This window comes from Scyliorhinus torazame, chromosome 10 (genome assembly GCF_047496885.1).
Source record: "Scyliorhinus torazame isolate Kashiwa2021f chromosome 10, sScyTor2.1, whole genome shotgun sequence".
Taxonomy (NCBI): Eukaryota; Metazoa; Chordata; class Chondrichthyes; order Carcharhiniformes; family Scyliorhinidae; genus Scyliorhinus; species Scyliorhinus torazame.
Window position 1 is genome coordinate 130,604,842 of NC_092716.1, and position 19,910 is coordinate 130,624,751.

The 19,910-nt window shown below is 50.5% G+C and overlaps 1 protein-coding gene across 9 annotated transcripts in view; it reads left to right on the top strand.

Moving 5' to 3' along the window:
- nr1h3 (nuclear receptor subfamily 1, group H, member 3) overlaps window positions 1-19,910 on the top strand; it is a 376,600-nt gene that overhangs the window by 178,909 nt on the left and 177,781 nt on the right. The window contains exon 1 of one of the 9 annotated variants that reach the window (XM_072518738.1): window positions 2,330-2,502. The exons of the other annotated variants lie outside the window; for them this stretch is intronic. The gene's annotated coding sequence lies outside the window, so the exon portion shown is untranslated. Of the gene's footprint in view, window positions 1-2,329; window positions 2,503-19,910 lie in introns of those variants that run through there. 9 annotated transcript variants of the gene reach the window in all.

Here is a 19,910-nt window from a genome sequence, read left to right on the forward strand (position 1 = left end):
GTAATGTATCATGTTGGTGCCTTGTGGGCTCCGCCCTTGGCTCCACCCCTTCAGGTGAGGTATAAAGAGCAGTAACCCTGTAGGCGGCTCTCACTCGCAGACCAGTCGCAGGCAGGCACTGTTCTAGTTGATTAAAGCCACAGTTTACTTCTACTCCAGGTTTCGTGTGAATTGATGGTCGCATCAGCGGCAAAGTGAGAAAGATTGAGGAGACAGAGAGAATGAGAGAAAGATTGAGGGAGGAGAGAGAAAGATTGAGGAGGCAAAGTGAAAAAGATTGAGGAGACAGAGGAGAGAAAGATTGAGGGTCATAGAGAGAGAGGGAGAAAGATTGTGAAGACAGAGAGAAAGATTGAGGAGACAGAGAGAAAGAGAAAGATTGAGGAGACACAGAGATCAAGGGACAGAGAGAGAAAGATTGAAGGAGAGAGAGAGAGAGAAAGACTGTGGAGGCAAAGAGAGAAAGTGAGAAAGATTGAGGTGACAGAGAGAGATTGAAGGAACAGAGGAGAGAAAGATTGAGGAGACACAGAGAGAGAAAATAGATTGAGGAGAGAAAGAAAGATTGAGGAGAGAGGGAAGGATTGAGGAGACAGAGAGAGATCAAGGGATAGAGAGAGAGAGAGAGAGAAGGATTGAGGTGACAGGGAGAGAAAGGCTGAGGAGGCAGAGGAAAGAAAAATGAAGGACACAGAAAAATTAAGGGACAGAGAGAGAGAGAGAGAGAAGAGAAAGATAGTGAGAGAGAGAAAAGAGAAAAATTGAGTAGAGAGAGAAATTGAGGAGACAGAGAGAGAGAGAGAAAGGTAAAGGGAAAGAGAGAGACTTACAGAGAGAGAGAGAGGGTGGTCTCGCATGACATATGAGTTGTTTTCAGAAAGTCTGCTGTGTAGATTTGGACCAATTCATCTGTGCCAGAGACAATAAAGCAATCCAAGGGCTTTTGCACCGGGTCCAGTTTGAGACAGGATCGTGGTTCAGTCAGTAGCCACTCACGTCTCTGAGCCAGGAGGTTCTGGGTTCAAGGCCCCCTCTCGGGACTTCAGCACAAAAATCAAGATTGACACGCGAGTTCAGTACTGGGGGAGTGCTGCATTGTCAGAGGTACTGTCTTTCTGATACGATGTTAATCCGAGGTTTGATCAGGTGGATGTAAAATATTCCATGGCAGTATTTTGATGAAGAGCAGGAAGAATTCTTCCTTTTGTCTTGGCCAATATTTATCCTCCATTAAGTCTGATCATTATCCCATTGATGTGAGTGGAGTTCACTGCAATGACTGTATTTCAGATGTACTGAATTGGTTGAAAAGCACTTAAAAAGTCTGGTGGCTGTGAAAGGTACTAAATGTAAGTGTCTTTTAGAGGACGAGAAAGACAGAGAATGAGAGACTGAGAGAGGAAGAGAGAGAGAAAACGAGAGACAGGGAGAGATAAGCAACGGACGACAGAAAGAGACAGAGCGAGACAGAGGGAGAGAGAAAGAGAGAACGAAAGACAGAGAGACAGGCAGAGGATGACGGAATGAGACAGAGAGAGGAAGAGAGACAGAGGGAGAGAGAAAGAGAGAGAACGAGAGAAAGAGAGACAGGCAGAGGATGACAGAAAGAGACAGAGAGAGAAAGACATAAAGAGTGAGAGACAGGGAGAGAGACAGAGAGAGAGTGAGAGACAAAGGGAGAACGAGAGACAGAGAGAGAGAGAGATAGGCAGAGGATGACAGAGAGAGGAAGAGATAGAGAGAGAGAGACAGAGAGAGAGGGAAGTGAGAGTGAGAAAGAGAGGGAGAGACAGAGAGAGATGAACATAGACAGGGAAAGAGAGGGAGAACGAGAGACAGAGGCAGAGGGAGACAGAGGAACAGAGGGAGAGAGAGAAAAAGAAATACAGGGAGGCAGAGAGACAGAGAGACAGAAAGGGGAAGAGATAGATACACGGAGAGGGAGAGACAGACAAAGACAGAGAGAAAGAGAGAGAGAGAGAGAGAGGCAGAGAGAGGCAGAAAGGGAGAGAGGGAGAGGACAGAAATAGAGAGACATAAAGAGGGAAAGTAAGTGAGAGAGGGAGAAAAGATTGAGGCAAAGCAAAATAGTGAGGGACAGGAGAAGGAAAGGGTGATAGAGAGAGAGAGAGAGAGGGAGATACAGGCCAAGCATAGACTGAGCTCTTGAGTGTTGAGATTTGACCTGTAGTAACCCACTGCTGATTTCATGGACCAAGGCTAGGCTACAGCCTTGAACGTGAGTTGGATGCTGGTTATCTGCTGTAAACATCTATTTGGTGTACACTCCGCCTTCCAACACAGAAAGAGCTCGGCGTCACAGCCTGACCACAAGTCACCCAGGAGTCAGCAGCCCTGCTCACTGCAAAGTGCCTGCAAGGACCAGAGAGACAGGGCAAGTGGGAAGGACTTGCTTGTGGGCATCAGAGGGTTACGCTACAGGTCATCCAAAAAATCGACTCGTTCAACCGTGACTTCACTGAAGCAGGAAACCTCAGCAGAGTAAGTAAAGCAATAGTTGGAGTTCCCTGGGAATGGGGAGGAAGGAACCCCCACTGGGAGAAAGGAGGTGGCCGGGGGGGGGGGGGGGGGGGGGGGGCGGCGGGGGGGGGGGGGGGGGAGTGGGCAGCTTCTCCAGTTAACAAGACAAGCCTTTCACTGAGGACAACGACAAGGCTGCCGGCTAGTGTAGTCCCTGTTGCTTGCGGAGCATTTCTGCTTGATTTAAAAGGTTAAACTCTGTTATTGTAGGATAGCCATAGAATTGGAGTTGAAAGGATCATGTCAGGTTATTGGCATTTCCAGAGTTACCATTGAAGCAGATTTCATTTAAATGTTCTCACAAGGGGATACTAATGAGGATTATTTGGAGTAGTGTGTTGGAGTTGGCAGGGTGGGGTGGGGGGAGGTGCGGTGATTGCAGGACGGTTAAAGCAGGAAGTGTTAACTCTTTCAGGAAACTCTCCATTCTTTTTCCTCATTGGTCAGGAAAGCTGAACTGGGGAACATTTGAGGTTTGCTCGATATTTTCTCCGACACTGGCAATGCCAGCCACTTGTGTGACTTAAGTGAAGCAATCAAGCCAAGGCCCGTCACATGTTGGAGAGTTGGACATGAAGGGAAAGGCGTCCGTGATCAGGATGTGCAATGCGCACCTGCACCCAATCTTCCCCTTGCAGGATTTTATAAATCAACGGGCGCGATTCTCCCAAAAAGGAACAAAGTCCCCGAGCGAACATGTTTCGCCACGTGTTTCCAGGCGCTCGCAGTGCCCAGAAACACATAGGGCTGGATTCACTGTTTTTGAGGCTAAGTGTTGGGGCCAGTGAAGGAACTGTGGGGTTTTATGACCAAAGAATTGCCGTCGACCCCTCACCGATCCTGTGACCGGTGAGGGGCTAGCAGCCGCCCTGAGTAACCCCGGTTCTCACAAAATAAACACCTGGAGAATGGGAGCGTCCGTGATCACGCGTGCGCACGGTCACCACCTGCAGAAGGTCGTGCTGTAAAACATGGCGTGGCCGTGCGTGGACCCGACTTGCCAGATAGTGCCCCCCTGGCCACCCCCTGGCCACCCCCCCACCAGTTCCCCCAGCCCTCGCGGAACCCCCCCCCCCCCCCCGCCATCAGCACGGATCCCGCCCAATTGTGGCGTCGCTGGACACAGTCCGTAGCCGCCACACCCGATTCCTGACCGCTGAGACCAAACGTCAACCGCGTGGTCGGGACCTCGGCCCATTGGAGGCAGAGCATCGGGGAAGGGCCTTCAGGTGACACGCTAACGCCGTTCCAATGGTGTGCGGCGCACAACGTGATGAGCCATTTCAGAGTGGGCGGAGAATACAAAACCTACGTCAAACAGGCGCCGCCCCCGATTTCGGTGTCAGAAGGGATTCTCCACCCAATCACCGATTACAAAATCGGCGTTGAAGAACGGTGAATCCCGCCCATGGTGATTCAACGCAACTCGTGTTGAATAAGGGGCCTGTACGTGGAACGTGTGGCCGAGACCACACATAGCCCCATTTTGTACAGTGGGGAGCTGCGCCAGCCGGAACTCCCCAGTGTAGCGCAAGATCAGGACACCAATTTTAAATGCGGTCCTGATTTCCAAGGCCCCCAAAATGATACCCGACCTACCACACCAGCCAGAATGCACTATGGGAGGGCCCCTGGTCCCTTCCCATGCATCCCTCAAGACCCACACTGGGTACCATCGGCCTGATCACACGCGTGCAGAAAATGCCAGGTTGGCAGCTTGGCAGTGCCAGTCTGGTACCCAGGTGGCACTGCCAGTGTGCCCAGGGGTACAGCATTGCCAAGGCACCACTATGCCCAAAAGGGCACACAACTGAGGCCTCCGATCCCCTGGGAGCCCCCCACGAATGCCATTCGTCTGGTCCCCATTTGTGGGCACCAGTGCTAAATGGCACTCACCCGAGATGTCTAAGGTGAAGGGGATGAAACCAAAGCTTCAGATACCTCAGGAATCTTCATTTTAGAGGGAGGCTAACTGTCTCGCTCCATTAGGCAGATTTGCCAATAAGTGATCCCGCCCATTGTGAGCGGGATTTACATCGAAACGTCTAACGGATCGCGTTGTAATCCAGGTAGCTCCGGGGAGCGGGGTTTCCCGGCTTTCATCGGCGAGCTGCTTTTCCGGCGCAGCGTACCTGATGTCGTCAGAAGCCAATTCGATTTTCAAAGGGAGGGCTGGACGGTTGAGCCAACAACTGACAAAATTCCAATGGAGAATGAAGGTAAAATGTAGGAATATCAAAACCTGACCACTCAACTCCCAAACCTCTAAACACCTCCTCTCAAATCTGACCACTCAACTCCCAAACCTCTAAATACGTCCTCATAAACCTGACCACTCAACTCCCAAACCTCTAAACACCTCCTCATAAACCTGACCACTCAACTCCCAAACCTCTAAACACCTCCTCTCAAATCTGACCACTCAACTCCCAAACCTCTAAATACGTCCTCATAAACCTGACCACTCAACTCCCAAACCTCTAAATACGTCCTCATAAACCTGACCACTCAACTCCCAAACCTCTAAATACGTCCTCATAAGCCTGACCACTCAACTCCCAAACCTCTAAACACTTCCTCTCAAACCTGACCACTCAACTCCCAAACCTCTAAACACTTCCTCATAAACCTGACCACTCAACTCCCAAACCTCTAAACACCTGGGGCGTCATTCTCCGCCGGCGGGAGTCTCCATTTTGCCGGCGCCCGGGGGTTTCCCGACGGCGTGGGGCTGCCCCACAATGGAAAACCCCATTGACCTGCCGGTGTTACGGAGACTCCCGCCGGCTGGTCGGGGCAGAAATGTGGCGGGGCGGGTAGGAGAATTTCGCCCCTCCTCTCAAACCTGACTACTCAACTCCCAAACCTCTAAACACCTCCTCTCAAACCTGACCACTCAACTCCCAAACCTCTAAACACCTCCTCATAAACCTGACCACTCAACTCCCAAACCTCTAAACACCTCCTCATAAACCTGACCACTCAACTCCCAAACCTCTAAACACCTCCTCATAAACCTGACCACTCAACTCCCAAACCTCTAAACACTTCCTCTCAAACCTGACCACTCAACTCCCAAACTTCGAAACACTTCCTCTCAAACCTGTACATTCCAACTCCAAACCGCTAAGTAACTCCTTCCAAACCGGTAATAATAATAATAATCGTTATTGTCACAAGTATGCTCACGTTAACACTGCAATGAAGTTACTGTGAAAAGCCCCTAGTCGCCACATTCCGCTGCCTGTTCAGGTACATAGAGGGAGAATTCAGAATGTCCAAATTATCTAACAGCACGTCTTTCGGAATTTGTGGGAGGAAACTGGAACACCCGGAGGAAACCCACGCAGACACAGGGAGAACGTGCAGACTCCGCAGACAGTGAGCGAATCCGGGAATCGAACCTGAGACCCTGGCGCTGTGAAGCAACATGCTAACCGCTGTGCTACCGTGTACTATGCTGCCTGTACACACCTCTTCCCAAACCTGTATGCACCACCCCCAAACCTGGGCACTCTAGACGTGATTCTCCCAAAAGGGAATAAGGGGCAAAATTCTCCGATATCGGCGCGATGTGCGCTGACCGGCGCCAAAAACGGCGCAAATCAGTCCGGCATCGCACCGCCCCAAAGGTGCAGAATCCTCTGCATCTTGAGCGGCCGAGCCCTAACCTTGAGGGGCTAGGCCCGCGCCGGACAAATTTCCGCCCCGCCAGCTGGCGGGAAAGGCCTTTGGTGCCCCGCCAGCTGGCGCGGAAATGACATTGCCAGGCGGCGCATGCGTGGGAGCGTCAGCGGCCGCTCACGGCATCCCCGCGCATGCGCAGTGGAGGGAGTCTCTTCCGCCTCCGCCATGGTGGAGATCATGGTGGCGAAGGCGGAAGGAAAAGAGTGCCCCCACGGCACAGGCCCACCCGCGGATCGGTGGGCCCCGATCGCGGGCCAGGCCACCCCCGGGGGCACCCCCCGGGGCCAGATCACCACACATGCCCCAGGACCCCGGAGCCCGCCCGCGCCGCCTTGTCCCGCCGGTAAGAGAGGTGGTTTAATTCACGCCGGCGGGACAGGCATTCTAGCAGCGGGACTTCGGCCCATCCGGGCCGGAGAATCGCCGGGGGATGGGGGCCCGCCAACCGGCGCGGCGCGATTCCCGCCGAATCTCCGGTGCCGGAGAATTCGGCAACTGGCGGGGGCGGGGTTCACGCCAGCCCCCGGCGATTCTCTGACCAGGCGAGGGGTCGGAGAATCTCGCCCAAGGTCCCCTGGTGAGTGATCGTGTTGAATAAGGAGCGCGAACAGGGAACGTGCGGCCGAGGCCATACTTAGCCCTATTTCTTACAGTGAGGAGCTCCGCTCGCTGGAACAGTGTCGCGAGAAATGCCGTCCAGATCTCCGATACCCCAAAACAATTTCCAACTTCCCCCAGCCCAAATGCAATATGGGAGGGTCCATGGCCCCCTGCACCCCTTCCAACATCTACGCCAGGGAACTCTGTCCCGATTGCATACACGTGCAAAAAATACCAGCCTTGCTCCTTGGCAATGCCAACCTGGCACCTTGGTAGTGCCCATGCCAGCTGGCAGTGCCACATGCACAAATTGGCGGTGCCTGACTGGCACCTAGGTGGCATTGCCAGGGGGCCATACTGGCACTGCCAAGGTACCCCGGTGGCACTATCAGTGCCAGGGCACCACCCTGCCCAAAGGGCAAGCAACTGGGACCCCCGATCTCCTGGGCGAACCCCATGAGTGCCGTTTGTGGGGACCAGTACTCCCCGTGTCTGCGTGGGTTTCCTCCGGGTGCTCCGGTTTCCTCCCACAGTCCAAAGATGTGCGGGTTAGGTGAATTGGCCAATGATAAATTGCCCTTAATGTCCAAATTGCCCTTGGTGTTGGGTGGAGGTGTTGAGTTTGGGTAGGGTGCTCTTTCCAAGAGCTGGTGCAGACTCGGGGGGCCGAATGGCCTCCTTCTGCACTGTAAATTCAATGATAATCTATGATTAATCTAGGACAAAGGTTCGGCACAACATCGTGGGCCGAAGGGCCTGTTCTGTGCTGTATTTTCTATGTTCTATGTTCTAGTACCAAACAGCGCTCGCCCGAGGTCCCCCAGGCGAATACCAAACAGCGCTCCCCCGAGGTCCCCCAGGCGAATACCAAACAGCGCTTGCCAGAGGTTCCCCAGGTGAAGGGGTTGAATCCCAAAGCCTCAGGTACCTCGGGAATCTGCCCAGTAGAGTGAGGCTTACTGCCTCGCTCTAACATGCAGAATTGCCAAAAGGTGATCCTGTCCATTGTGGGCAGGATTCGCATCACAACATCTCGCTAGATCACATTGAATCTCGCGAGGTGTTGCTAGCTGGTTAGATCTCAGGAGAGGGGTCTCCCGGCTTTCAACGTCCATGCTGTGCTTTGCCGGCGCAGCGTGGCCGTAGGATCTCACCCTCCAATTCCCAAACCCGTATTCTCCAATTCCCAAACCTATATTCTCCAATTCCCAATCCTGTACACCCTGCCTTCCAATCCTGTACACTCCAAATCCCAAACCTGCACACAGTGCCTTCCAAACCTGTACACACTGCCTCCCAAATCCTGTATACACCGCCTTCCAATCCTGTACACACTGACTTCCAAACCTGTACACACTGCCTTCCAAACCTGTATACACTGCCTTCCAAATCCTGTATACACTGCCTTCCAATCAAAGAACAACAAAGAACAAAGAAATGTACAGCACAGGAACAGGCCCTTCGGCCCTCCAAGCCCGTGCCGACCATACTGCCCGACTAAACTACAATCTTCTACACTTCCTGGGTCCGTATCCTTCTATTCCCATCCTATTCATATATTTGTCAAGATGCCCCTTAAATGTCCCTATCGTCCCTGCCTCCACTACCTCCTCCGGTAGTGAGTTCCAGGCACCCACTACCCTCTGCGTAAAAAACTTGCCTCGTACATCTACTCTAAACTTTGCCCCTCTCACCTTAAACCTATGCCCCCTAGTAATTGACCCCTCTACCCTGGGGAAAAGCCTCTGACTATCCACTCTGTCTATGCCCCTCATAATTTTGTATACCTCTATCAGGTCGCCCCTCAACCTCCTTCGTTCCAGTGAGAACAAACCGAGTTTATTCAATCGCTCCTCATAGCTTATGCCCTCCATACCAGGGAACATTCTGGTAAATCTCTTCTGCACCCTCTCTAAAGCCTCCACATCCTTCTGGTAGTGTGGCGACCAGAATTGAACACTATACTCCAAGTGTGGCCTAACTAAGGTTCTATACAGCTGCAACATGACTTGCCAATTCTTATACTCAATGCCCCGGCCAATGAAGGCAAGCATGCCGTATGCCTTCTTGACTACCTTCTCCACCTGTGTAGCCCCTTTCAGTGATCTGTGGACCTGTACTCCTAGATCTCTTTGACTTTCAATACTCTTGAGGGTTCTACCATTCACTGTATATTCCCTACCTGCATTAGCCCTTCCAAAATGTATTACCTCACATTTGTCCAGGTTAAACTCCATCTGCCATCTCTCCGCCCAAGTCTCCAGACAATCTAAATCCTGCTGTATCCTCAGACAGTCCTCATCGCTATCCGCAATTCCACCAACCTTTGTGTCGTCTGCAAACTTACTAATCAGACCAGTTACATTTTCCTCCAAATCATTTATATATACTACAAAGAGCAAAGGTCCCAGCACTGATCCCTGTGGAACACCACTGGTCACAGCCCTCCAATTAGAAAAGCATCCCTCCATTGCTACCCTCTGCCTTCTATGGCCTAGCCAGTTCTGTATCCACCTTGCCAGTTCACCCCTGATCCCGTGTGACTTCACCTTTTGTACTAGTCTACCATGAGGGACCTTGTCAAAGGCCTTACTGAAGTCCATATAGACAACATCTACTGCCCTACCTGCATCAATCATCTTAGTGACCTCCTCGAAAAACTCTATCAAGTTAGTGAGACACGACCTCCCCTTCACAAAACCGTGCTGCCTCTCACTAATACGTCCATTTGCTTCCAAATGGGAGTAGATCCTGTCTCGAAGAATTCTCTCCAGTAATTTCCCTACCACTGAAGTAAGGCTCACCGGCCTGTAGTTCCCGGGATTATCCCTGCCACCCTTCTTAAACAGAGGAACAACATTGGCTATTCTCCAGTCCTCCGGGACATCCCCTGAAGACAGCGAGGATCCAAAGATTTCTGTCAAGGCCTCAGCAATTTCCTCTCCAGCCTCCTTCAGTATTCTGGGGTAGATCCCATCCGGCCCTGGGGACTTATCTACCTTAATATTTTTTAAGACACCCAACACCTCGTCTTTTTGGATCACAATGTGACCCAGGCTATCTACACCCCCTTCTCCAGACTCAACATCTACCAATTCCTTCTCTTTGGTGAATACTGATGCAAAGTATTCATTTAGTACCTCGCCCATTTCCTCTGGCTCCACACATAGATTCCCTTGCCTATCCTTCAGTGGGCCAACCCTTTCCCTGGCTACCCTCTTGCTTTTTATGTAAGTGTAAAAAGCCTTGGGATTTTCCTTAACCCTATTTGCCAATGACTTTTCATGACCCCTTCTAGCCCTCCTGACTCCCTGCTTAAGTTCCTTCCTACTTTCCTTATATGCCACACAGGCTTCGTCTGTTCCCAGCCTTTTAGCCCTGACAAATGCCTCCTTTTTCTTTTTGACGAGGCCTACAATATCATTCGTCATCCAAGGTTCCCGAAAATTGCCGTATTTGTCTTTCTTCCTCACAGGAACATGCCTGTCCTGTATTCCTATCAACTGACACTTGAAAGCCTCCCACATGTCAGATGTTGATTTGCCCTCAAACATCCGCCCCCAATCTATGCTCTTCAGTTCCCGCCTAATATTGTTATAATTAGCCTTCCCCCAATTTAGCACATTCATCCTCGGACCACTCTTATCCTTGTCCACCAGTACTTTAAAACTTACTGAATTGTGGTCACTGTTACCGAAATGCTCCCCTACTGAAACATCTACCACCTGGCCGGGCTCATTCCCCAATACCAGGTCCAGTACCGCCTCTTCCCTAGTTGGACTGTTTACATATTGTTTTAAGAAGCCCTCCTGGATGCTCCTTACAAACTCTGCCCCGTCTAAGCCCCTGGCACTAAGTGAGTCCCAGTCAATATTGGGGAAGTTGAAGTCTCCCATCACCACAACCCTGTTGTTTTTACTCTTTTCCAAAATCTGTCTACCTATCTGCTCCTCTATCTCCCGCTGGCTGTTGGGAGGCCTGTAGTATACCCCCAACATTGTGACTGCACCCTTCTTATTCCTGATCTCTACCCATATAGCCTCACTGCCCTCTGAGGTGTCCTCTCGCTGTATAGCTGTGATACTCTCCTGAACAAGTAGCGCAACTCCGCCTCCCCTTTTACATCCCCCTCTATCCCGCCTGAAACATCTAAAACCTGGAACGTTTAGCTGCCAATCCTGCCCTTCCCTCAACCAGGTCTCTGTAATGGCAACAACATCATAGTTCCAAGTAGTAATCCAAGCTCTAAGTTCATCTGCCTTACCCGTAATGCTCCTTGCATTAAAACATATGCACTTCAGGCCACCAGACCCGCTGTGTTCAGCAACTTCTCCCCGTCTGCTCTGCCTCAGAGCCACACTGTCCATATTCCCTAGTTCTCCCTCAACGCTCTCACCTTCTGACCTATTGCTCCCGTGCCCACCCCCCTGCCATACTAGTTTAAACCCTCCCGTGTGACACTAGCAAATCTCGCGGCCAGGATATTTATGCCTCTCCGGTTTAGATGCAACCCGTCCATCTTATACAGGTCACACCTGCCCCGGAAGAGCTCCCAGTGGTCCAGATAACCGAAACCCTCCCTCCTACACCAGCTGTTTAGCCACGTGTTTGTCTGCTCTATCTTCCTATTTCTAGCCTCACTGGCACGTGGCACAGGGAGTAATCCCGAGATTACAACCCTCGAGGTCCTGTCTTTTAACTTTCTGCCTAGCTCCCTGAACTCCTGCTGCAGGACCTCATGCCTCTTCCTGCCTATGTCGTTAGTACCAATATGTACAACGACCTCTACCTGTTTGCCCTCCCCCTTCAGGATTCCCTCTACCCGTTCGGAGACATCCTGGACCCTGGCACCAGGGAGGCAACATACCATCCTGGAGTCTCTTTCACGTCCACAGAAGCGCCTATCTGTTCCCCTGACTATAGAGTCCCCTATAACTATTACTCTTCTGCGCTTTGACCCTCCCTTCTGAACATCAGAGCCAGCCGTGGTGCCACTGCTCTGGCTGCTGCTGTTTTCCCCAGGATTGGAAGGCAGTGTGTACAGGTTTGGAAGGCAGGGTGTACAGGATTTTCCAATCCTGTACACCCTGCCTTCCAATCCTGTACACACTGCCTTCCAAACCTGTACACACTGCCTTCCAAATCCTGTATACACTGCCTTCCAATCCTGTACACCCTGCCTTCCAATCCTGTATACACTGCCTTCCAATCCTGTACACACTGCCTCCCAATCCTGTACACACTGCCTTCCAAACCTGTACACACTGCCTTCCAATCCTGTACACACTGCCTCCCAATCCTGTACACACTGCCTCCCAATCCTGTACACACTGCCTTCCAATCCTGTACACCCTGCCTTCCAATCCTGTACACACTGCCTCCCAATCCTGTACACACTGCCTTCCAAACCTGTACACACTGCCTTCCAATCCTGTACACACTGCCTCCCAATCCTGTACACACTGCCTTCCAAACCTGTACACACTGCCTTCCAAACCTGTACACACTGCCTTCCAAATCCTGTACACACTGCCTTCCAATCCTGTATACACTGCCTTCCAATCCTGTACACACTGCCTTCCAAATCTGTACACACTGCCTTCCAATCCTGTACACACTGCCTTCCAAACCTGTACACACTGCCTTCCAATCCTGTACACACTGCCTTCCAAATCTGTACACACTGCCTTCCAATCCTGTACACACTGCCTTCCAATCCTGTACACACTGCCTTCCAAACCTGTACACACTGCCTTCCAAACCTGTACACACTGCCTTCCAAACCTGTATACACTGCCTTCCAATCCTGTACACACTGCCTTCCAAACCTGTACACACTGCCTCCCAATCCTGTACACACTGCCTACCAAACCTGTACACGCTGCGTTCCAAACCTGTACACACTGCCTTCCAAATCCTGTACACACTGCCTTCCAATCCTGTACACACTGCCTACCAAACCTGTACACGCTGCGTTCCAAACCTGTACACACTGCCTTCCAAATCTGTACACTCCAATCCCCAAACCTCCAAACACCTCCTCCCAAACCGGTTCAAACTGCCTTCCAAACCTGTACACACTGCCTTCCAATCCTGTACACACTGCCTACCAAACCTGTACACGCTGCGTTCCAAACCGGTACACACTGCCTCACAATCCTGTACACACTGCCTTCCAAACCTGTACACGCTGCCTTCCAAACCTGTACACACTGCCTCCCAATCCTGTACACACTGCCTACCAAACCTGTACACGCTGCGTTCCAAACCGGTACACACTGCCTCACAATCCTGTACACACTGCCTTCCAAACCTGTACACGCTGCCTTCCAAACCTGTACACGCTGCCTTCCAAACCTGTAAACACTGCCTTCCAATCCTGTACACACTGCCTCACAATCCTGTACACACTGCCTTCCAAACCTGTACACACTGCCTTCCAATCCTGTACACACTGCCTTCCAAACCTGTACACGCTGCCTTCCAATCCTGTACACACTGCGTTCCAATCCTGTACACACTGCCTTCCAAACCTGTACACTCCAAATCCCAATCCTGTACACGCTGCCTTCCAATCCTGTACACGCTGCCTTCCAATCCTGTACACACTGCCTTCCAATCCTGTACACACTGCCTTCCAAACCTGCACACGCTGCCTTCCAAACCTGTACACACTGCCTTCCAATCCTGTACACACTGCCTTCCAAACCTGTACACGCTGCCTTCCAATCCTGTACACACTGCGTTCCAATCCTGTACACACTGCCTTCCAAACCTGTACACTCCAAATCCCAATCCTGTACACGCTGCCTTCCAATCCTGTACACACTGCGTTCCAATCCTGTACACACTGCCTTCCAAACCTGTACACGCTGCGTTCCAAACCTGTACACACTGCCTTCCAATCCTGTACACACTGCCTTCCAATCCTGTACACACTGCCTTCCAAACCTGTACACGCTGCGTTCCAAACCTGTACACACTGCCTTCCAATCCTGTACACACTGCCTTCCAATCCTGTACACACTGCCTCCCAATCCTGTACACACTGCCTTCCAATTCTGTACACTCCAAATCCCAATCCTGTACACACTGCCTTCCAATCCTGTACACACTGCCTTCCAATCCTGTACACACTGCCTTCCAATCCTGTACACACTGACTTCCAAACCTGTACACACTGCCTTCCAATTCTGTACACACTGCCTTCCAATCCTGTACACACTGCCTCCCAATCCTGTACACACTGCCTTCCAAACCTGTACACTCCAAATCCCAATCCTGTACACACTGCCTTCCAGTTCTGTACACACTGTCTTCCAACCCTGTACACACTGCCTTCCAATCCTGTACACACCGCCTTCCAATCCTGTACACACTGACTTCCAAACCTGTACACACTGCTTTCCAAACCTGTACACACTGCCTTCCAAACCTGTACACACTGCCTCCCAATCCTGTACACACTGCCTTCCAATCCTGTAGACACTGCCTTCCAATCCTGTACACTCCAAATCCCAATCCTGTACACACTGCCTTCCAATCCTGTACACACTGCCTTCCAATCCTGTAGACACTGCCTTCCAATCCTGTACACTCCAAATCCCAATCCTGGACACACTGCCTCCCAATCCTGTACACACTGCCTCCCAATCCTGTACTCACTGACTTCCAATCCTGTACACACTGCCTTCCAATCCTGTACACACTGCCTCCCAATCCTGTACTCACTGACTTCCAATCCTGTACACACTGCCTTCCAATCCTGTACACACTGCCTCCCAATCCTGTATACACTGCCTTCCAAACCTGTACACACTGCCTCACAATCCTGTACTCACTGACTTCCAAACCTGTACATACTGCCTCACAATCCTGTGCACACTGCCTTCCAATCCTGCACACACTGCCTCACAATCCTGTGCACATTGCCTTCCAAACCTGTACACACTGCCTCCAAATCCTGTACACACCGCCTCCCACTCCTGTACTCACTGACTTCCAATCCTGTACTCACTGACTTCCAATCCTGTACACACTGCCTCCCAGTCCTGTACTCTCCAAATCCCAATCCTGTACCCACTGCCTTCCAATCCTGTTCACACTGCCTTCCAATCCTGTACCCACTGCCTCCCAATCCTGTACACACTGCCTCCCAATCCTGTACACACTGCCTCCCAATCCTGTACACACTGCCTCCCAATCCTGTACTCTCCAAATCCCAATCCTGCACACACTGCCTCCCAATCCTGTACACACTGCCTCCCAATCCTGTACACACTGCCTCCCAATCCTGTACTCTCCAAATCCCAATCCTGCACACACTGCCTCCAATCCTGTTCACACTGCCTCCCAATCCTGTACACACTGCCTCCCAATCCTGTACTCTCCAAATCCCAATCCTGCACACACTGCCTCCAATCCTGTTCACACTGCCTTCCAAACCTGCACACTGCCTCCCAATCCTGTACACACTGTCTTCCAATCCTGTACACACTGCCTCCCAATCCTGTACACTCTAGTTCCCAAAGTCTACACTCCAACTTCCAAACCTGTACACACCTCCTCCCAAACCTACATATAGCAATTAGCAAAATTGTTCACACCCAATCCCACAGACACCAGATTGTCAATATTGAACACACTTACTCCTGGAGTTGCACACATCTCAACTCCCTGTACATCAACTGCCTCCAACACCAACCCCCCAGAATTCAGGGCTGTGTCATGATAAGCAAACATGCAACTAATGAACACAGAATAGGACGCAACCAATGGGCAGTCAGGACACTCAGAGGTGGCATCACCACAAGGGGGCATGATATAAACACTATAAAAGGGATGAGGCACTCACACCCTGCGCCTTTCCACAGACAGACATCTAGAGAGTTAGACAGGGTTGATCAGCATCACACCCGAGCACGTGGCTTAGAGCAAGCTGGTACAGTTCGACTGAGTTACTACAGTTAGATTAGCAGAGAGTCGAACTCATTTGAGAACTGTGTTAATAGTTCAATAAACACGTTGAACTCATTTCAGAGTCTGGAGCATCCATTAGTTAAGACTGCATCAAGTAGCAGCCTGTGTTATCCGAAGCAGCATAATACAACAGGCTGGATCCCTGCTCAGCTGGGCTGAATAGAGCAGCATTTGGACCCTGCAACCAGTGAATTGTGAACATATTTCTGCAAAAAAAACTGTTGGACGCCACATAGCAACCTGATCCTGATCGAGTCCTCACTCCAGTTGATTTCTTTGTTGATTTTGAGGGCAGTAAAATGTTTGAGGTGAAAACCGCAAGTGGTTATTAAGTTGTTAAATTGTCGTCAAGTTTAGAGGTACAATTCTCAAAACTTTTCATTGCAATAGTATAACATGAATTTGACAACAGGGTCCATAGTTTTACATTTCAAGTTAGTTTTATTTGCACACATGGGATACAGCTGTGTTCCCAGTATTGTTTCATGATGCTTGTTCTAATATGACAAAAGACAGCATTGTTGGCTGGTGAATAGAGTTACTGGAAATGTGTTCCCTCATCCAACTAGAGGGCACTGATAAAACAGAGGCGCTTTAATGATTACTCACTTCCATTCTCATAAGAATATGAGAAACAGAAGCAGGAGTAGGCCATTCAGCCCATCAAGCCCACTCTGCCATTCAATAAGATCGTGGCTGATGTGGATGTGTCCTCAGCTCCACTTTCCTGCCTGTTCCCCATAACCCTCGACTCACTTGTGGATCAAAAATCCTTTGAACTCAGCCTTGAATATGCTCAATGACACAACCACTACTGCACTGCGGAAGGGAATTCCAAGCACTAACAACCCTCAAAGGTGAAATGCCCCCTCATCTCCGTCTTGAATGGGAGACCCCATATTTTTAAACTTTGCTCCCGAATCTAGATTTCCCCACAAGAGGAAACATCCTCTCAGCATCTACGCTGACACAATCCTAATTGTTTCAATAGAGGCTCTGCTGGTCTTCAGCAGCCCAGTAACATTACAGGCAGTGAAATAGCCTCGATTAGATTACCTAAACCCTGCAAGGGCAAGATTGCAAGTTATGATCTCGGAGGGCACGACTGTGTTCCAATGTCTCCAGAAGGCAATATGATTTCAAAGGGAGGGCCAGAGTGTGAGTCAACAGCAGACAAAATTCCAATGAATTATGGATCTTGTTAACAGTCTGTGGAGCAGCAATTTGAGGATTTCAGTAGGGAGCACAGGGTAAATGGAGGGTCCAGAAGCATGGTAGCATGGTGGTTAGCACTACTGCCTCACAGCGCCAGGGTCCCAGGTTCGATTCCCGCCTCGGATGACTGTCTGTGTGGAGTTTGCATGTTCTTCCCGTGTCTGCGTGGATTTCCTCCGGGTCCTCCGCTTTCCTCCCATAGTCCAAAGATGTGCAGGTTAGGTGAATTGGACCTGCTAAATTGCCCCTTAGTGTCCAAACATATGCAAGTTAGATGGGGTTGTGGGGCAGCAGTGTGGGCCTAGATAGGGTGCTCTTATCAGAGGGTCAGTTCAGACGTTATGGGCCAAATGGTCTCCTTCTGCACTGTAGGGGTTCTATGGATTCTATGAGACACCTTAGGGTGCGGCTGCTAGAACACAGTTGAGAGCTATCTGTACTGATGAATGCGTTGCTCAACAGTAGTGAGGTATGATAGATAAACTCAGCTGCTTAACCAGTGGCACAGAGTTGCATTACTGATCCTGAGAGACTGGTATTTGTGAATATTGAGTAGTTGGATTATTGATAAAGACTGCTGCAATCACTTGGAAATCAGAGGTGGGCGGAGGAAGCTCTTTGGAACAAACAAGCAGCAGCTGAGGAGTTGAGGTTGGAGCAGGCAAACTTTAATATTTGACAGGGTAATGAGGAGCTTCATCAGATACATCCTCCTGGCCAGGCTCATGATCCCCATGGCACTCTCCTACCTCTAGCCATCAAGGACTCCCTGGCTGCTAACCTCTGTGCCCACCTCCATCCAAGCCCCCTAGGTCTTGCTGGGAGGATTCTGTCTCCCAGACAGTGGCAAAAAAGGCACATCGCTCCTCTTGGAGACAGTGTTCTGAAGGGAGACATCAGAAACGTTTGGGATTGCTTGGCGGTGCCTGCCTTGGCAAGTGCTGGAGTTCTGAGCTACCTGCTGCTCCATCCCTCCAAGCAAAGGCAAGCCCAGTCATAGAATCATAGAATTTACAGTGCAGAAGGAGGCCATTCGGCCCATCGAGTCTGCACCGGCTCTTGGAAAGAGCACCCTACCCAAGGTCCACACCTCCACCCTATCCCCATAACCCAGTAACCCCACCCAACTCTAAGGGCAATTTTAGACACTAAGGGCAATTTAGCATGTCATGACTGCTGTTCACCATTTAAAACTACCCTTCGTAATGAGGTCCCACCTCCACGCTGCTCCTGCCATTGTTTATTGGCTGCCAAATCCACCTATGGGCTAATTAGGATTGTTGCATTTGAGAACCACGTTATGGTATTGACAATGGCTCAGCCTGAGGCCAGGACTCAGAAATGATCTGAGACCGGATTAAAAACCCTGCCTGAAGTCAGCACCGTGTGAACTGTGAAGATGAGATAGTTTAAAGTAAAGTCCAAGGTGACCATAGGCTGCTTTCCCCTTTGAGGGGGAGAGCTGACTCGTGGTGATTTAACCTGAGGATCACCACACCTCAGGCACGGTGCAAGATTGAGAAGGCGAGGCCTTCATGAATAACCTCAGCTGGTACAGGAACTGATCTGGCGTTACTGTCCTTGCTCTGCATCACAAACCAGCCATCCAGCCAACTGAGCTAATACATAATAAATCTCTACACCCCAATCCTAAAGCAAGATACCGCAGTTGCTGAAAATCTGAAATTAAACCACAAATGGATGGTAAAATACAGCTGGGTCAGGCAACATCTTTGGAGAGAGAAACAGAGTTGTATGTTTCAGGTCAATTAAAAGGTTATCAACATAAAAGGTTCTATTTCTCTCCACGGATGCTGTGTGGCCTGCTGGATAGTTCCAACATTTGTCTTTTTATTGCTACCTGCTGATAGTGAAAAGCATATATACCGTATCCTTGGGTCCTTGGAGTGAGGTGAAGTGTCACAGAGAAGTTTATTGTCGGGAATTAAATAGCAATAAGTATTAATGATCCCCTGGGTTCCGATTGAATCCTTATAGTGCAGAAAGAGGCTATTCGGCCCATCAAATCAGCACCGAACCTCCGTAAGAGCACCCGACCTAGGCCCACTCCCCCTCCCTATCCCCATAACTCCAGCTAACCTGCACATCTTTGGCACTAAGGGCAGTTTAGCAAAGTCAATCCATCTAACCCGCACATCTTTGGACTGTGGGAGGAAACCGGAGCAGCCAGAGGAAACCCACGCAGACATGGGGAGAACGTGCAGACTCCGCACAGACAGTGACCCATCAAACCTGGGTCCCTGGCACTGTGAGGCAGCAGTGATAACCACTGTGCCGCCCAGAGACTAGCGATCAGCTGTTCAGGAGTCAGGTGATGGATGGCACATGAGGCATATTCACAGACGTAGTAGGGTTTCAATTCTGCTGTTTGCTGCTGAGGCTGACTGGAATGACTGTCTATAGATGTACAAGTAAGGTTCTTCGAGTTCGACAGACAGCATGGAGACTTGAATAGATGCCCTAAAATTAGAAAGGAGAAGTTTGATGGGTGAGTTCAGCAAACGCCCTGATTTCTGGGAGGAGGCTCCAAGTGCCTCGGTGAAGCTTTAGGTTAATGACTTTTGACACTTTCAAATGCAGGGTTAGGGAGGCAGAGTCAGTCATGGGGAAGATATAGAGGCTCTACCACACCAGCAACCCAGTGTAAATAAAATATTGCGATCCTGACTTTCAATCTGGAATGACAGAATAATAAATTGGTACTGCTGTGAATGAGGCCACTTATAGTTGTCAGCACTGTTGCTTCACAGCTCCAGGGACCCGGGTTCGAATCCCACTGAGGTGGAGTCTGCACGTTCTCCCCGTGTCTGCGTGGGTTTCCTCCGGCTGCTCCGGTTTCCTCCCACAAGTCCCGAAAGAGGTGCTGT